This window comes from Embiotoca jacksoni, unplaced genomic scaffold (assembly GCF_022577435.1).
Source record: "Embiotoca jacksoni isolate LCO1_2020_lvr unplaced genomic scaffold, fEmbJac1.0.p SCAF_51, whole genome shotgun sequence".
NCBI classification, from domain to species: Eukaryota; Metazoa; Chordata; class Actinopteri; family Embiotocidae; genus Embiotoca; species Embiotoca jacksoni.
Window position 1 is genome coordinate 1,433,984 of NW_027185405.1, and position 6,183 is coordinate 1,440,166.

Genomic DNA, 6,183 nt, shown 5'->3' on the forward strand with positions numbered 1-6,183 from the left:
GATAGTCAATCACCTGAACTGTTACTTTGTTACATGTCAAAAGTAATCTAATTAAACTCAAACCCTGATCTTTTATCTCAACCTAATCAAGTAATCTCTGTACCTAAACCTAACCAAACCAAGGAAATAATATTCGTGCATTGAGATCCATCTGGTCATATTCAGAGGGTAGAAAAAACTGTGATAATTATTTCACATGTTGAAGAAATTTACCGGAAAAGATTTAACTTCAATTGGACTTGTCCACCTTGTATGAAGCAGCGTTTTGAGTAAACTACATGTATGAGTCCAGTATTAGTATGCTGAGGTGCAGGAGAGACTTCTACTGGGGTTTAAAGAGGTGTCAGCAGTTTCAATTGTGCACGACAGGCCCGGGGCTAAACTGCTGTTGAAAGTTCATAAAGGGACACACAGGGAGGTGAAGAAAATCTGATTTAGCCTGTCATCGAGTTTCATTTTCACATCTCCATGTAAACACAGTTTCCCGTAAGAGCGTTATTTTCATTAGAAAGAAAGAAAGTGAGTCTTGCTGCCGGAAGCAGCAGAACCTGACAGTAGGAGGAAATGTCAGGGTTCATCTAATATGAACAAACATTGAAATCAAAAATGGAAGATTGACTGTTTGGGGACAGAAGATGACAGTTTCCAAAAACATTTTGAGGGGATAAATGTTCTAAAACTACACAGAAAAACATCCAGTTCCTTTAAAATCTTCTGGAGACTAGGACTTTCTGTCCTTTTCATTATGACTCTGCCTGTGCAGGCACGTGCTTGTACAAGTGTCAATATTTCCAAGCAGCTGAAGTGTCTGTTGGTGCATTGGCGTGTGCTCTGGTATGTGTGAGGTGTGATTTTTTTTCCACCTTGCATTAGCTCGGGGTTTCCCTGCGTGGTGGCCTGTCAAACATGTGTGAACTGTTCCTGGTTTGTCGTCTTCTTTTCTAAACTGTCGGGAGCGAGCCAATAACCCCGGCTGGCAACACAAATCTGCACATCCTGCTGCAGTTTGTGGAGGACAAACTTCCAGATTATTGCAACTTGATGTTGGTCCCTCAACAGATCCATCAAAGAACTGACAGTTTGCTGTTTTCACAGTAGAGTTGAGATTTCTTTCGCAAATGAATATCAAAGGAGAGCGGCAGAGATGGAAGTTATTTGGCGGTTTGCCCGATGAATCCCGTCAAACAACGCAAGCAGTTCCAAGACTTTTCCTGTCAAGCACTTTCGAGTTTATTCATAGAATATGTTTTTCGAGAAATTCCCATCTGAAGAAGGCCGGACCCTGCGTGCATCAGTCATGGAGCAGTGTGTGTACAGGCAGATATACACAGACTGAAACTCACATTTGTTTCATTTCTGCAGGACTTTTAAGACAGATGTTGATGCATACAATCTGGATTACGTCTGTATTTTGTTTAGTGTCCAATCAAATAAATCTTAAAAGAGAACCTTCAATGAAAAAGGTAAAATAGCTGAGACAATAAACAGTAATTTACATGTGAGGTTTTAGAAAATTCCGGGAAATTACGAATTTTTATGTCCAAGTCATTGTTGGAAACTTTTACTCAATCCAGAAAAATAATGTGCTGTGCTTTGATATAAATCACACATCTTCAACACCTTTTCAAAGATTGAAGGATTTTGAACTGAATGACAAAAATCTAAGTTTTATTTCATTGTTTATAATAAAAATGCCTGTTTAACCTTATAGAGAATAAACATAACTTGCCACAATGTTTAAACATTTTTACAAGTGTACATTCATTGAAGAGGCTACCGGGCAAAAGTGGGGCAAAAAAAAAAAAAAATTGATGTAAAATTGTTGTGATTCAATTTTTGTTCAAGTTTGTGGAGTTGCAGTTGAGAATAGTTAGAGTAACATCAGATTGTTCAACATAGTTGTTCATGTCTTTACAGTTGTGGAGCTGTTTGGTGTCTGAATTACAGCCTGAGTTTAGGGGTTAACATCATCCCTGTTTACGTGAACGTTACATCCGAGTTTAGCATGTTAGCAAATCAGTTTTGAAGTCATTTGGTTTCAAACCAGACGAGTTGAAACGGTTCAGTACAATCCGGTGACAGCAAGTCGTGAAAAATGGTGGAAAAACTCATCCGTCAGGTAGGTGTCAAGATGTTTCAATCTGGACCACAAATGTCAGCCGGCTAGAGGGCCAAACATGTGTGCACCAAATTTCACAGCAATTCGTCCAATAGTTATTGAGATATTTCAGTCGGGATGGAAGTGGTGGACTGATTAAAAAGCAGCACGACCAATGTGGAGCCACAATGTTCGCACAACTAAAAGTAAGCAAAAAAAGAAGAAAAAAAGGATTTTCTCCAATCTGTATTTATTGTGTTGTTTAATGTCAAGACTCCTAAAAAGGACACTTATGGAATAAATATAAACAGCCACCGCTCTGTCCTCCCCCGAGAGAGAAATGAAGTGTTTAATTTTGCCGAGGACCGCAGGACGCCCTGCTGCTGACCTCTTAAATCCCCAATCTGTTGAAACACAATTGGCAGCACGTCGCATAAATTTACTTTCGCTTTGAGCCCGGACACAACGTTCTTCTAAAAAATGCCTTCTTTATATATTTAACCTTCCGTGTACAGTAAGGAAGGAAAAAACAGGAAGAGAAAAAAGGTGTGACTGACTAAGAAATAACTGAAAGACAGAAGGAGGACAGTGTTGCATAACAAGATGACTGACTAGACTAAAACGTGGATTTAAGACAAAGAGAGAGGAAAGACGAGATGAAGCAACTTTTAAAGACACTGACGGACGGAAAGTACAAAAGGATACGCGACAATAGGCGTAGGTGCTGATGGGAAGATGAAACTAAAGATAAACCGTGATTACCGCAGGTGTGTGTGTGTGTGTGTGTGTGTGTGTGTGTGTGTGTGTGTATGTGTGTGTAGGGTTGTGAACTTCAGATGAACTTGTAGTGGTGCGTCTGAAGCCCAGCAGGTGCAGGAGTCACGCTGAGTTTAAAGAACAAGCGCCGCCCCGCACAGCTAGGTTTGGATTTTCTATACTTGTGAGGACTCTGCGATCACACGATGCATCTCCGACAACAACAAACCATCACAACCACACGTCTGAGCCCGTAAACCGAGCTCGAGTCCTCAAACAGCAACCTAAAGGTCTCCAATTCAAACGGGTCCTCAGAAAGACAGAAGCACAAGAACCCGTCTGGCCAACAGAACACAGTATACAAAAATGGATTCCACTTTGCATGTGAAGTCAATCCGAGACTTCCTCGTGAAACCCACATGACCCGACATGAAAGTGAAGCATGAGCTGTCACCTCACAGTTGGCATTATATTTCTTACCTATGAAAGAGAATATGCAGGTATTCTGTGGATATTAACACACACACACACACACACACACACACACACACACACACACACACACACACACACACACCCTGGGTTTGGTAAAGAGCCCAACAGCACCACCTAACTCTCAAAATGTGAGGTCAGTGTGTACAAACAATTTAAATATGATCGTAAAAAAAGAAAAACTTCTTCCCTTTCAGTATCTGCTACTCTGCCACAGATATCTTGTTTTTTTTTATGGATTTATACCCTGACTCACATCTATATAAATACTGTATTGTTATCTGAAAATAAGGATATCCACAAATGGTATTAAGTCTGACCAAGTCCTGTTCCAAATTTGATAACAATGCCACAGAAAATGAATATTTTACATGTTTTTTCTGAGGGTTTATCCGGCGTCCCCGAAGAAAATGACATCTGGAGAGATTTGGAGACATAAAATTGGCACGATTAAAAATGTCATTAATATAAAAGAGACTGCAGCTGGGTGTCATTTGGTTTCAGTGTTTAATCCCAGAGAAGCTGACGATGAATTATTGATGAAGGCGGCGATGCAGTTAGTATCAGGTTCAGACGGTCGATGACATCACCGTATTGATCGGTAGCAAAACATCTGCGTGTCGGCAGACGTACGCAGCCTTCGTACATCTGCTGCGTCGACTCGTCCTCGCAGGTGTGTGCGCTGTGTGCATTTTAGCGGTATTTCACGAACCACATGGGAGGAGTCGAACGTATCGCTAATCAATAGAGCAGATTGATGACGGAAAGATGAACCTCATATTGTGTTACCACTTAAATATCAGCAGGGATGTGAGCGTCGCACCGATCGATGAAAGCCATCGGTTGATATTCTACACACTGAAAGCTCAAAGTGTCCCGTTGCATCCCAGCTTATCAACAAAATAGCTTTTACATGCTGAGCTACATTTGGATCTCAAGAAAAGCTGCAAGAATGGACGAAAAACAAAAGAAAGAAGAGAAGGAAATACAAGTAATAAGAAAGAGAAAAGACTGTAAAGGACCTGGAGAAGAAGATAATAAAGCAAACGGGGAAAATATGACCCCCCCCCCAAAAAAAAAAAAGGAAATCGTGAGGAGGTGAGTATCAGATCTGTGTCTTGCCCCTTCCAGCTAACCTCCCCTATCAAACCATTAACATCTAAATTGTTGAGGAAAACTCAACATTTCTTTATCAGTGCCATCACGCACTACACACACGGACTATTTTGACTACACTTGCCCTCCAGTTCTCCGGCTCTTATCTGCTTTTATGAAGGAACAATGGCTTCTTTGAGCCGTCAGCCCTCCCTCTCCCGTCCAGCTCCTCTCCTTCTCCCCTCGTCTTCCTCAGCCTCTCTCCATCCTCGGAATGCAGATTTCCGACCACAGGGTTTGAAGTCGGGCTGGAGGGGAGCTAATTATTATGGAAAAGAGAACAAGACACAGAGGGAGGGAGGGAGGGAGGGAAAAAGAGATAGAAACTGAAGAGGGGAGGGGGGGGGGTGTAGACGAGGAGAAGAGCAGCGCTGTTGTTTATTAGCAGATGAGAGACCCCAAAAAAATACAAAAAAACACAAAGCAGTTCATCTCCCATAGTTTGTTATTTCAAGTACCAGGGGAGCAACTGTGGCGTATCCCAGCATGCATGGGGAAAGATGCTGTAAAACATCTTGAGTTGGGATCCACCTGTACTTGTCTTAGTGGAAGGAATGATTGGACGTCAGAAATTCATCCGAACCGCTGAGCTGCCGTGAAACCCTGATTGAGTTTAGGTTTACGTACAACAAAGGAATGCGGAAACACTACTTGCTCATTGTGAGAGTAGGTCATGGTTGATCTGCATTAGGAACTTGGCATGTATTTATGTTTTTCTAGTTGCTTGCAGTTAGCTGGAAAACGAATGAAGGTCTGATTATGGACTTTTTCTATTTTTGTCCACACAGGATCTTCTTCAGAGGCTTTTTCTTGTCTTAAGTTTCTCCATCAGACAAATCTAAAAAAAAATCTCGTTTCCTACAGGAAAGGTCAGGGAACAAAAGTAACGAAGCTTCGTCCTATGAGGACCAAGAATTTCTAAGATGTACGAACTCTTAAGATATTTCAGCCCAGTGTCACGTACGAAAACAGAGGCCGGTCGTGTGACGGAGTTCATGTGAAAAACGTCACTCAACTGAGGTAATGAGAGGAAGTACGAAGGCTGCTGACGTCCATGTGAGCAGGTAGAAGGGTCGGCTTTGTGCTGTACAGTCTTTTTGTTTTCAAAGCCATAACCAAGTTTTTTTTTTTTCTTCCTTAACCACATGGTTTTGTTTTTCTAAAACTCGAGACATTGATACGCCTCCCTCTAGTGGACATGCATGTGTATTACACGCTCTTCTGTAATACCGGGTTGGATATTTCCATCTGGGGCGAACAACAGACTAAAATCCTCGACGAAGCAATAATGTATGGCTTTAAACTACCTTCAATAAAGTTCAGAGGAGATTATAGCCCGAGTTAAGAGAACATAATGTCATCTGCCGTGAGCAGCTGTTTTCCACGTAAACATTAGGTTCAATCTATCAACCTAATATTCATCAGTATGACGGTTTCATTATTTCGCCGAAAAGCGTCGTCAGTGTCCAAAACAAATTATCAGCCAAATAGCAATCAGAGCAGCATTATTGTAGTTGATTTAAAGCCAGTAATCATTGACTGCTACTGTCTTTTTAACTCGGCGAGGACAGCCGTCGTTGACACCACCGCCTGAGGTTACTTGTCAGTGAAACAAAGCAGATCCCAGCCACACAGTAAAACGTGAGCTTGTCATGTTCTGACATTTGAAGAGCTCATTTACA